Genomic DNA, 13699 nt, shown 5'->3' on the forward strand with positions numbered 1-13699 from the left:
AACGCAAAAATCAGCGTCCCTCGCTTGTTCTCTCACATGTTGATAACTCATAGCTTTGGGTGATGGTGGAGCAGTACTAGTCTTCCCTTCATTTTATATTCCGCTCGCTGACATTGGTAGCTAAATATTGCAGAGGCAACTCATCAGGTAATGAAAATGCTATTGGAAAGGAACAATCACCTTGTGACACAAGCGGACCGATCCACAGGAAGCACGCCCCTTCACTTGGCCGCCACATGGCGGGGACCGATGGGATTGCTACTCAAGGCTGGCCCAGCTGCAGCGTACATGCCAGACAATACTGGGTCATTTCCCATACATTTAGCTGCGTTCGAGGGTGATGGGAATTCAGTTTCCGCCTTGCTAGAAGAGAGCGGCCCTTACTGCGCCGTGCTACGCGACGGCAAAGGTAGGACATTCTTCCATGTCGCGGCCGAGGAGGAGAAGAGCACCCGTGTCATCAAGTTGGCTTGCGGATGGCAGGGCAAGTCACTTGCGTCGTCGGTCATGAACATGCAGGACAACGACGGGAACACTGCGCTGCACCTCGCTGTTCTGGCAGGGAATATAGGGGCAGTCTGTGATCTGGTGTCAATACCAGAGGTCAAGCTAGATGTAAGCAACAATAAGAGGCAAACACCACTAGAGACTGCGTACATGACTAAAACCCTTGGGGCACACAGCGCAGGGTCGGCCTTCTACGGGGTAATTAATTGAGCAATTTATCTTCTTTGTAATGGATTGACATTTCTTTTTTCTTTTTTGCTTCATTCATACTACTCACTTGTTCTTGCAGGACCCACGGCAAAGGATATATCTCTTGTTGCACAGAGCTTGCTATAGAACCGGTGTCTCCGGAGGAATCAGACTATGGGGGAGAGAACGGAGAGAATTCATCAAGTCTGCTTTAGACGAAATGAACAGATCGCAGAACATCGCCAGCGAATCGCAGATCATCGGTCTTGTCGCTGTGCTGATCACGACGGTTACGTTCGCCGCAGCCTTTGCCGTTCCTGGTGGCTACCGAGCAGATGACGACAACAAGGGCGGCACGCCGATGCTTGCGGGGCACTACTCCTTCGATGCCTTCGTCATTGCCAACACACTAGCATTCACCTGCTCCGTCGTATCCATCCTCTTTCTCATGTATGCAGGGGTAGGCCCCAATGTGAACGACCGCATGTGGCCCTTACTCATGTCCACAAACCTTTTGGCTAGTTCGGCTAGGAGTCTCTGCGCCGCCTTCGCCGTCGGGGTGTACTCTATCCTGGCTCCGGTCAAGCCAACCAAGGCCATGTTTTCTTGCATCATCACGGTGTTGCCGCTCGTGCTGGTGGAACTCTTTTTGTCCATCAAGACAGTGCCAATGTCATACAACGACTATAGAGCGGTGATGGCGAGGAAGTTTGCAGGTCAGGCACTACGATGGAGGCTGGCGTGGGAGGTCCTAATGAACCTACTCATTGGGATTGTGATGATGGAGTACTGGCCATACATTCTTATCGCCGCTATGTCTCATTAATATATACATATATTTTAGTTGTATCTCACTACATCCCAATTTGGCAAACCAGTTTATCGTTTACTTTGGTGTGAAATACTCCCTCTGTCTCACAAAATAAGGCGAGCTTGCAAAAATTCCTTATACTTTGGGACGGAAGGAGTACTAACTACCTTATGCGCCTGGCATTCAGTTATGTTACTGCTCGATTTCTTCAATAAACAATCATTTTTGACCTGAAAACCACAAAACAATCGTTCTACGGTATTTTTATTAAATAAAAAAACAAAGAAAGTACAGTTCTAACCAACACCCTCTCTAGGAAAAGAAAACATCATGTTATAAAACTAGGTGTAAATCAATCCAGTCTCTGATACTATCTGCTTTCGCTGGTTTTGCTCTGAGTTGAGCTGCCCACAGGCCTTCCATCAGGTAGTAAATCCATCCTTGGCGGTGCGGGGGAGCAGATCTAAAGATTTTGTAATTTTCGATTGACCACGGGGCCCAACATGCCACGATGATGATCTCTAATGCAATATCAACTGGTAATCCTGAACTGGCAATTTGAATCTCAACAAAAGTTGAGATTCCTCTTTTCTTGAGTGGAGTGATTAGATCCCAATAGTAAAATATGAAAGGGCAAATCCATAAACATTCTTGCTACTCATCTGCCTTAAATAACAATTACCTCTACTCGTCAATCATGAACCAGTGAACTAGATTGGGAATAGAATAAATTTCCCTTTTAATTTTGTTTCCTCTTCAATCCTATTTGGATCTGACACCTTTCAACTAGAGGACTTTGGGGCATGCGGGCGGATGATATTATGCTTGATTTACCTACTCTAGTCAGCATGTGGTTTTAGTGTTAGCTGTTCATACTAACTAACACAGTGATCCGCTCAGATGTGTGGGCATGTTTTTTGGAAAGGGATTAAGCCTAGTGAATAATGTTAAAACATTTTGTTTCTTATAATCATGTGTTTTAAAGGGGTGCCATATTTTCTATTTTATAAGGATATCCTTTAACATATACCCTCTAAGATTTTAGCAACTATACATTATCGGATCTAGATAGTATAAGAATGTCATCATGTGGTAAAAGCTAAAAAATTATAGACTACATTTTAAAGCAATTGATTCCATTGAATCCAACTCAAATTGTTTTTATTACCAAAATCTTAATCTAAATAAATTCTATTTCATTGACCTCGTAATGTCTGCTGCAATGACTAACTCTCATTTGTAATAACATGTGTAGTTGATATGAGTATCTTGACTCCGTGGATGACTTGTTGAAAGATAAACACACTTGTGTCACTTCCTTTCGAATAAACACAGTCATCTATATGGTTGAGTGTGCCTGGGGGTTGAGTTGGCTTGAGCGATGAACTTTCGTGATTTTCTGTACTTTCTAAGAAGGAACTACAAGGGGTGTTGTTAGTAGGCCTAGGGCTATAGCCATAGTTGCCCTAGGCCTGTCTCTGCCATAGACTATACCCTAACATATATTTCTTTCTTCACATGCCTTCCGTGTTCTAATCCATGGGTGAAATTCGTAAATCCCTATTTTATGCACCATACATTCATTCTCCAACATCGAAACATTAGATCCAGACATAGCTCATATGCTGGTAGAACATTGCAGTGTTGGTTTGTTTGCATTCATGCTCCAGCATCCTCAAATTAGATCCAGGCATAGCTCAGACGGTGGTAGAACATTGCCCGTGTTGGTTTGTTTGCATGCATGCTCCAGATATCCACAAACAGATCGTTGGATAGGTCGGATCCTAGTACCCTTTTCTTGCCGGGGAGGGTGGTAGTACGTTAACGTGTACACATGACATGCTATTGGGATTTGCTAATCAGTGAAAGTGCTTGTTTAGTACATGCACATAGATTTTCACATTAAGGTGTTTGATTTAAGAGTTTTCCATTTTTTCTTGAGAAAAAGGATCCATCAACATTTGTGAGCAGGCAACATCGTAATTTCTTGTTATCTATTGTTGATGCCTATATAAAGTAAGTGCACATACGTTCTTAAACACATTATGATTTATTAATTTGTGTTTACCTGTATATCAAGTGCAGTGTTGGGCTCCCAAGTACAGGAGTTTGTAGTATGCAATAAGCTCTACTTCAGTGAGAAACTAAGGTATCAATTAATCCTTGGTGGCAAAATGTATTATACAGTTGTGCTAATGTATGCAAAACAAATAAAATCACTTGTGTCGCCAGCAGTTCTAAGTAACAAGGATGTCAATCTTGCTAGTCTTGCTAGTTGCACAAGATAATTAACAAATGATGCGGTAGCCGGTAGATAATATTTTTTGTATTTTCAGAAAAAATTAAACTGAAAATAAAAGTGTGTATAAAAGTTGTTGGAAGGTCATTCTTATGCTCAAAACTGGACTGGGGGTCATAGTTTCACCAAGTCTAACACTCCAATACATAAAAGTGCGGTATGTATATAGTCATGTGAAAAAATGCACAATGAAATATTTCATGCTCATGCCAAACATATGGGATGTGTTGATTCTATATATGGAGTACGTCAAAATTTTATAGACCGAGATACCCTCTGAATCATATGGATAATAGTTCGTTCGTAGGTCAAGATTCTCTCTGCACCATCCAAAAATGAACTGTAAACACGAATAATTGTCTTGCATGATGCCATGTTTCGTCTATAGGACTCAGTTTAGTCCTTCTATATAATTTTTTCCACTTTCTGTCATTGCGGTAGTTTACTTGCAACATTTAACCTAATGCACACCTCTCCCGCTACTGGCTACCGATCTAAACTGGCCAAGAGTAAACAAGCAACCAGAGGGAAATATACGTCAATATACCAACAACAAAAACATGGTTAACTAGACTTGGTGCTGATCTAATCCTCTTTCGACGGCTAACGCAGCCTTGCATTAGTGGCCGACATGACTACACAATCAACCTGCCGGCAAAACATAAAAAAAAGACTACACAACCAACCAACTCCAGTCGTCATTGAGATGTTTAGCACGCAACTCTTTTCTGATGGAAATCTGCCTTCAAATTACCCACTTCAGTAGTAGATAAATATCAAGTCCAACGTTCCTTGTAGTCATCAGTCAACCACTTGCACCGTGTGCCCTATGGCACGTCACAATCATTTCTAGCTCCACTCCTCCGTCAACCACGTCAATCATTTTAGCTGCATGCACCTTTCACTATTCAAAAAGAAATTCACCAGTTGTATTTTGAAACGACTGCGGCACTCCGGCCCGTGACGAGGAGATGCATGCAATCAAAACGTCTCAGACTTTCCAAGCTCTCCAACGCTGACCGTGCCACTATGCAGCCACTTCGATTTCATACACTCCGCGTCGCATGCATGCGGGGTGGAATTTTTTTAGAAACTCATTGCTGATGCAGACAAGCACGACACGGACGAGCACTCACTCAAAAACGTACACACTGTGCTCAAATGTAGGAACACCTGACAACGCACAAGGTAGACCCGGCTCATGTACCGCTATGTGAACGTACACACTTACATCCTATCTTTAGGAGCATCTTCGATGGAAAATATTGAGCTATCTTAAAATTGATGAAGTCATCAGAAAATTTGAAATAAATTCAGAAAATACACAAACATCGGGGCCAAGTTTAGGGTTTGAACACCCATCAACTTTATGCATGTAGATCGAATTTGAAGCAAGCATTTTGAAATTCATTTGTGAATACAGTCTTTTTCTCGGTCATATATTCTAATCGTACGTTTACCTAGAAGTTATAAGCTGACATAATACTAGCTGTACTTCAACAAAAGCAGCAGCCAAAAGAATAATAGTACTACTACTAGACAGTGAAGATGGAAGCCCGCCAAAATTTCACAGCAAATGTTATCAACGTACGACCCTTGACCGTGTTCCCCTACCAAACTTTGACCGTGTTCTACACTTTTCCAGTAACAGAACAACCCAAAGTAGACATTTTTTTTTCTTTTGGCACAATAGCAGACTATTATTTGAGTTCCAAGTTTCCCGTTCATGGATAGGAGTGTTGGTTCACTTTCAACGAAAAATCAGCCATTTCCAAAGGTATACTACGTTCAGCACACAATAGTTCACTCATTACAGTAGCACACTTCTTTTAATAATGTTTTGAAATTTCAAACATTCGATTGTATTTCAACCGAATTGAAGTGCTTAAACGAAAACCAAAATCATTGAGTGAACCGTTGAAGTTAGCTTTGCTATGGCTGAAATATTTTTTGAAACTCAAATTCATAACTAGCGGCCTCTTCATTAATGATTATATGGGATGTTCCCAACAAAAAAAAATAGAATGATCATATGCGGATATTCAGTAGGCTCCAGGGATCACATGCTCCTGTGTGCCAAAAATGTATTTTACAAATGTAAAATAAAATAAAAAAACATGTGTTATTGTCACACCCAAATGCTACCGCAAATTTTCATGGAAAAAACTTAAGGATTTTGACCCGTGCAAAAAAAAACACCAAGTCAAGCCCCAAATGTAATTTTTTCACCGAAGAGGTATTGCTATCGCGTATTGCCTGAAAATTGTCAAGCACACTTGCTACACTAACATGAACATCTATAAAAAATATCAAAATTTGTAAAATTTCTTTACTATTTATTTTGATTTTATTGTTCAATAGGGAGCATGTGCTCCCCGAGCCAAAAAACCGCGTTCGTTCGATCATACGGGACAAAAATAGCAAGTGGAAGTGGAAGGAAGGTGATGGGATATTTCTTCCTCCTGTTTTTTTGGTCTTTGAGGAGGTGAATTAGTTTGGATAATATACCCTAAAAAACGTGCAAAGTCAATTTGTAAGACCATTCTGAATGTTTGACGACCATGTTCCATGTATGTTAGTTTATTCATCTCTATATAAATTGACCAAGAAAAAGCTTGGTTGCCACATCACTCGGATGAACTCCAGCGGTTCTTGACGTTGCTGTGGAACATTAACGAGGGGGTAGTACCCTTATCCTTTGGAGCCGACTGCGCGCCATGGCCGGCGGACGAGGCAAAGCCAAGCCGCTCGAGTTCACGCCCACATGGATCGTCGCGTCCGTCTGCTCCATCATCGTCATCATCTCCCTGGTCTTCGAACGGTTGGTCCACCGCCTAGGAAAGGTACGTGCATGCTTGAGTGTGGGCGTCCACCATGAGAACGGCCATGAATTAGCTGCATGTACAAACTACAATCCATCACCAGCTGACTATTGTTTCATTTACACGCAGAGGTTGAAGAAGAGCCGAAAGAAGCCTCTGTATGATGCCCTCCTGAAGGTGAAGGAGGAGCTGATGCTACTGGGGTTCATATCGCTGCTGCTCAACGTGTTCCAGGCCCCCCTGGGGAAGGTATGCGTCCGCCGGAGCGCCATGCGCCACATGCTTCCCTGCAAGCCACCGCCGCGTCGGCCGCGCAAGACCGAGCACTTCGCCGATGCTGTGTTCACCGGCGTCATGGGCGGGGCCAGGCGACTCTTGGCTGGAGGAGGTGCCTCCGACGAATACTGCCTCAAGAAGGTACTAACTTTAATTATTGGCAACGAACGTGTGCTAGATTTGGTCTTTGCTACTCCTGTTTTCTGTTTACTTTTCCATGTGTGGACTTCTCCGTCCACTCAAAATATTCGGTATTTTGTATTAATATAACCGTTTTGCATATTTCATCTCTTTCACCTTATTTTTATCTAATGATTTATTCCATGTTTACTTGGCATCTAGGGCAAAGTTCCAATACTTTCAGCTGAAGCTATTCATCAGTTACACATATTTATCTTCGTGTTGGCGGTCACTCATTTCCCTTTTAGTGCTACTACAGTTCTTCTAGGAATTGCGCAGGTACCAATTAGAAAATTCAAACTAGATGTTTCATAGTAGTACTGACAAGTACTTAATCTATCATGCTTATACTGAGAAAACTATTGCTGGTTGTCCAGACGAGAAAGTGGCGAAATTGGGAGACCAAAATCCAAAGAAATGATGATAGTGGTAAGATACAGATACATTTCAAATTTGATGAGTGATGTGTTCACAGACTTTCCTCATTACAGGGTTATGTCATATTATTTCATTATGAATGTTTGGTCGTAACTTGCAGCCCCTCGAATGATCAAGCATGTTCAAGAATTCAAATTTATTCAAGACCATTTTAAAGGTGACAAAAAACGATGGAAGACATTTGGTTGGCTGGTATGTTTTCTCTTGTTCTTAAAGCATCACTAAAAATGTATATTGCAATTGTTGTTGACTGTAATTGAAGTACAAGACAATCAATTGTCATTTTAGCGTTCCGTCTTCAAACAATTTTATGGATCTATCACCGAGGAGGACTATACAACAATGCGACTTGGTTTCATCATGGTAATCATACATAGTTGTCATCAAAATAAAAGCCGATTTCAAACTTTTGAGCATGCGATGAGATTTAAATTTTCTCCTCCCCTTTTCACAGAAACACTGTAGGGGGAACTTAAAATTCAACTTTTACAGTTACATGATTAGAGCATTGGAGGTCGATTTCAAGAAGGTTGTTGGTATTAGGTAAATACTCAATGCTACTACCACACATTATATGGCATGATGTTCTTCTATTGGTTATACTCAATCTATTGAGTATCAGTTATTAGTATTCAAAGTAACTAATTAACTGGTATGTTTTTCGAATGCAGCTGGTACCTTTGGACTATATATGCTGATGATATTCCTATTATTGAATGTTCAAGTTATCTACTTTATGTTGTGTCCTGCTACATGTTTAGCACGAATTATTGTATTAATATATTTTTGGCTAAGTTTACTAAATAATGTTTTGTTGCTTTGTGGAAAATACAACTTCACTGTATGGTTGCCTGCTATTGTAGGATGGTATGTCTACATTTGGATATCGGTGGTTCCATTCATTGTAAGTAATATAGTATATTGTCTATGACAAAAAAAACACAAAATTTTATTTAGTTTATGCATGTTTTCAGGACTTTATTTTCTTTTTTGTATAGATCCGGTTAAAGGCACAACCTTGACATGAAATTATGCATTTGTTTTGGCAGATGCTACTTGTAGTTGGAAGTAAGATGGAGCACATCATTACGGAACTGGCTTATGAGGTTGCCCAAAAGCATACAACAATTCGAGGGGAATTAGTGGTAGCTCCTTCAAATGATTTCTTTTGGTTCCGTCGGCCTAAATTAGTCCTTTTGTTGATCCACATCATCCTCTTCCAAAATGCATCCGAAATTGCATTTTTCCTTTGGCTCCTGGTAAGACAAAATTTTAATTGGTCGACCATCAACACAGAATAATTTATATTTCATAAAAGTATTATAAAAAATGATGTATTTACATGATTATAAGATATGGACTTAATGGTCCTACATTGCAATCTAATAAGTACAATCAGAACTAACTCTTCATTTATGAACCTTGCAGATAACATACGGCTTTAAATCCTGTATCATGGGAAAACCGGCATATGTTATTAGTCGAATTGTCATAAGGTACAACAAAAAAACACTATCGTGCAATAATATTTCGACGCGTCTTGATAAGCAGCATACTCATCACTTCTTTCTGTTCTTTTCTTTTCAGTGTCATTAGCCAATTCATATGCGGCTATAGTACCCTACCGCTATACGCCATCGTCTCTCAAGTAAGTCCGGTTAATTAGATGGATATTATTTTAGCTCCTCATTAGGATTTTATTTAATGCACACTTTAATTTGAGGTATGAGTAGTTAATGCCTGATTAATATAGAGTTCTTTTCCACAATTAGATGCCACAATATAGGTATTTACTAAAATGATCTAAGTACGACCTTTTGATGTGTAATCTTATTAATTTCATCTCGCTATTATTGCAGATGGGGGATTCATTCAAAAAATCTATAATTGATAAGAATGTGAATGAAAGCCTAGTCAACTGGGCTGATAAGGCAAGGAGAAGTACAAGAGTCCAAAACAGAGAAACTATAGATGCAAGTAGTTCACCAATTGACGAGGCAAATGGCGGCACATTTGAAATGACAAATATACATGGAAAATCATCAGTGGAGCAAGGGACAGCTAGGCTAAGTTAATTGCATACTTAGGGTCTAGGACCCTAGTAGGTGTGAATGTGTCCCCACTAGCAATTAGCACGATTACATGCATGTATGCGTCGTAAATGCAATTTTTGAAACTTGAAAATGTTTTATCTCTCAAACCATTGATCCAGTTATGATCCGTCTTCATGGTTGACTGTCTCAATGAGAGTTCCAATGAAAAAAATGTCTTATAAGTTGCCACCCGGTGATTAGTTGCATACATAGGCTCAAGTCTTTTAACCAATGTGTCGGCACAAGTGTACATGATATAGGACATTTTAATCATACAATACATGCACTTTGCTAATCACGAATAGACTTTTGTTAGAAGATTACTACTGCAAACGCGAAAGCCCAATATTTCAAAGGAGGGCACGACATGGCGAGGACTCTGCGCTAGGTCCGGCAGCCTGTCAGTCTGGATGGAAAATTCTTTTCACTAAATTTGGGGGCGGCTGCAATTCGTGGCATCCGCACATGCTTTGCTGCTATCTCGCCAAAATACTCCTCATGCCGCTCCCCCGTGTTATGTTTGTTTTTTGTTTTTGTTTTTTGCAAGGAATTAAGTTTGTTGTTTCATGGCAACAAGGCCCGGGCAATCAACTACTCCCTCTGTCTCAAAATATAAGAACAGTGTTAAAAATGTTCTCATATTATGGGATGGAGGGAGTAATCGACATGGAAAAAAGGGCAAGCCAACCATTTACCAAAGAAAATACACTACCTATTTTGAGGAGTAATTAAGCGCCACATAATCACTCCACAGCTCCCTCAAGAATCACCAAAAACTGAGAACAAATTAATGTCTACAACTGAAGTAATACTCCACTCGATACATTTAACATCACTACTTAGCTATGATATTCTAAAATAAAAGCACGACTGAGGCTGAGGTGGCCACGGCCACGACGGAGGCCACCAGGCCACTCCTCACGCCGACGCTGCCGCTCTCGTCGTCTGCGGCGGGGTCAGGCGAGTCAGCTGGCGAGTCTGAGTCCGGAGAGCCGGCGGGCCCTGGCGGGCTGTCGTCGTCTGTGTCGGAGTCATCGTCCGACAACGAGGAGGACGGCGTCTCGGCGAATGAATCATCCTCGTCGTCGTCGGGAGACTCCGCGGCTTCGGCTTCGGACGGGCTCGACGCGGACCCCTTCGCGGGCGCATGGTCGGGCGTCGCTGTCTTGGCGGCCGGAGCCTTGGCCTGTGCAGCCTTCGGAATAGCCGCGGACGTCGCGTTCGCCGCCGTGGGCGCTTTCGCTGTCTTTTCGGGGACCGAAGCAGGAGCCTTTGCGGAGGCCTTTGAGGGTGCTGCCGCTGAACCGGGCTTCTGGGAGGCCACCGGAGCCGGAGCCTGCGCGGCGAGCGCCACGACGACGTACGCGGCCAGGAGGACGACCACGAGGCCGACAGAGTGTACCATGGCACGTCGCCGGGAGGGGTGGGGGGTCCTTTCGGAGGAGCCATATGGCTCCCCGGAGTTAAATATAGGTTGACCAAGGAGAAAAGGGTGCCGGCGAGACAAGCACGGCGAAGACGGTGGCTTTTCTTGGATGGGTCGGCGTGCTGCGTGTGGTGGTGGCGCGCGCCGAGCGGCGGCATGCATGCATATGCTTTATGTGTTGGGCGAATTTACCTTGGGCACATGGAATAATGGACTAATACTATTTCTGGACCATTAGGTGTATCCTGTCATCCTGCTATAGATTACATGGACTCATCCGAAAAGAGAATTAGATTGATTTTTCTTAGATCGGAGTTACCGCCTCTGCCATAAGAGTGTTTTTGACACTACAGTGTCAAAAACGCTCATATATTATGGGACGGAGGAAGTATATTTTTTCTGCACTAGTGAGCATTGGTTGAGCGGTACAATTGACCATAAACTGTGCAGTATGATTTGGATCAGCCGATTTCCACGGATGTCTTCCTTCCTCCTCTCAAGATTCATTGTTCATCTCTTCCTCCCTATGATCTGAACCATAGTTTTAAATAGCACGTTATCTCGACGCTACGGTGTTTGGAGGGGCATCATGCTAGAACATTTAGCGTCATTTAGTGCCATTTATAGCGCTATATAGCACAATTTGGTGCTAACGCTTTGGCCGCTACTTACCATAGCGGGCGCTACTTAGAACTTTGATGTGAACGGCTGAACTGTCCACGAGCGGGCCGACTCTGTTCTGGAGGGTCCTGTAATCCGCTGTATTAATCAATAAAGTAAAGCATGCTTCCCTAAAAAAAAGAGCTATATATAATTATGTAAAAACAGGGTAAATACAACCGTACCACCAGTGCGTTATGAAAATCACAAGGGCAAACTCCCAGTATAAGCTAATCAACATAGTGTATCAGGTGAGAAGTCAGCCTCTTACAAGTACAAGACCTGCATGCTACGGCTGTTAAAGTTAAGTAGAGTGGAGTGTGTGCAGTGAAACGAAATATGCGCATGGGAATATTGGGATTGGCTGGTTATGATCGTGGATTGTCACAGGATCTATATAAGCTACCGTGCTAATTGATGAACACTAGAGTAAGCGCGTTGAGCAGTGGTGCACGGTGTGAAGTCGTTGGAGGCATGCAAGCCTACATACATACAGGGTATTAGCGGTGGATGCATGGAGTCACTGGTGGCGGAGATGGGTGTCGGCGTCATCATGGGGCGGACGTAGTGGATCATAGGATGGTGCCGTAGCGGCAAAATGTGGGTTGACCGGCCAGGGATGTGTGGGCCGGCAGAGCGACCACGACGATGATGATGTGCTTGCGTGCCGGTTCGATTAGGCTAAAGATATGGTTCCGTCGTCTGCTCATACTTCTTCCAACCGTACGGCCGTACCTAAATTCCCATTTTCTTCTCGCTGTTTTTCCCACTGGTTTTCCCAGAAAACAAACTAAAATGCCTCATCTCTTAGTAATAAATTAACAAATAAAATTATGTTTTCTTTGGTAATCACCAGTAAATACTTACCATTAAGTCATTTTTTGTCGGTCACAATAAGATATCAGGTTAATGCCAAAACCGGATGCCAAAATAAACTGATTCACATCACCGACGGGTCACCTGCCTTGACCATATGTGATATTGCTTATATACTGACTGGTCAAATCCAACCGGCAGGTCAATGATAAGTTTAAGAGCATCTATAGCCGGACCTCTCAAATCCGTCTCATATACCCAGACAGGCTGCCCGGTCATTGATCGATCATGTTTTTTCGATTCAGACGGACGCCTCAAATGCCCGGGCTGACCGGCCCCACACCATATTCAACCCAAATATGGGGTGGATATGGGGCACGCCCGCCACGTCGGACCCAACCCATGCTGGCGCGCTCGGCCCCACACCATATCCAGCCCAAATATGGGGTGGATATGGGGGCACCCCGCCACGTCAGACCCAACCCATGTTGGCGCGCCCGGTCCCACTTATATTCGTCCTCATCCTCTCGCCGGAGCAAACTTTAGCCACTCCCATCCGCCACCCGAGCCCACCTCCGGCGGTTTCCGGCCTTCTCCGCCATGGCAGGCAACGGATTGGACTTCGACAAGTCTGGATACGTCGATTGGGGTGTCATCTCGTGTGGGATAGAGAAGGCAATGGCAATCCGCATTGCACTCCGCCGCTCCCGGGAGGACAGCGCCCGGCCGACGGACCGATCTGTCCGCCGCGACGCCATAGCATTGGCTCACTGGGAGCTCGGGTCCTCTGGTGCTGGATCCTCGCGGTCCCGGCCAGAACACCTTCCCTTCCCCATCATCGGTCGGGCAGAGTATGAGTCCCCACTAGTGCAGAACCGGGCAATAGCACCGGTTCGTAAGGCCCTTTAGTGCCGGTTACATAACCGGCACTAAATTGTGGTCACTAAAGGCCCCCCCCCCTTTAGTACCGGTTCAGCACGAACGGTGCTAAAGGGCAACCACGTGGCACGAGCCAGCTCCGGGGGCCTGGAGCCCTTTTGTACCGGTTGGTAAGACCAACCGGTACTATAAGGTTTGGGGTTTTTTTAGTTTTATGATTTCTTTTTCATTTAATTTTGTGTTTCCATTTTAATTCTTTTTCGTTTGCTGGTATTTTACGATACTACACATTGTACGCATTAT

At 43.4% G+C, this 13699-nt stretch overlaps 1 pseudogene; it reads left to right on the forward strand.

Moving 5' to 3' along the window:
- The first annotated feature begins 6520 nt into the window (after window positions 1-6520).
- Window positions 6521-9597, forward strand: LOC119284347 (annotated as a pseudogene).
- Window positions 9598-13699: the final 4102 nt, after the last annotated feature.

The sequence above is a fragment of the Triticum dicoccoides genome, chromosome 4A, assembly GCF_002162155.2.
Source record: "Triticum dicoccoides isolate Atlit2015 ecotype Zavitan chromosome 4A, WEW_v2.0, whole genome shotgun sequence".
Taxonomy (NCBI): Eukaryota; Viridiplantae; Streptophyta; class Magnoliopsida; order Poales; family Poaceae; genus Triticum; species Triticum dicoccoides.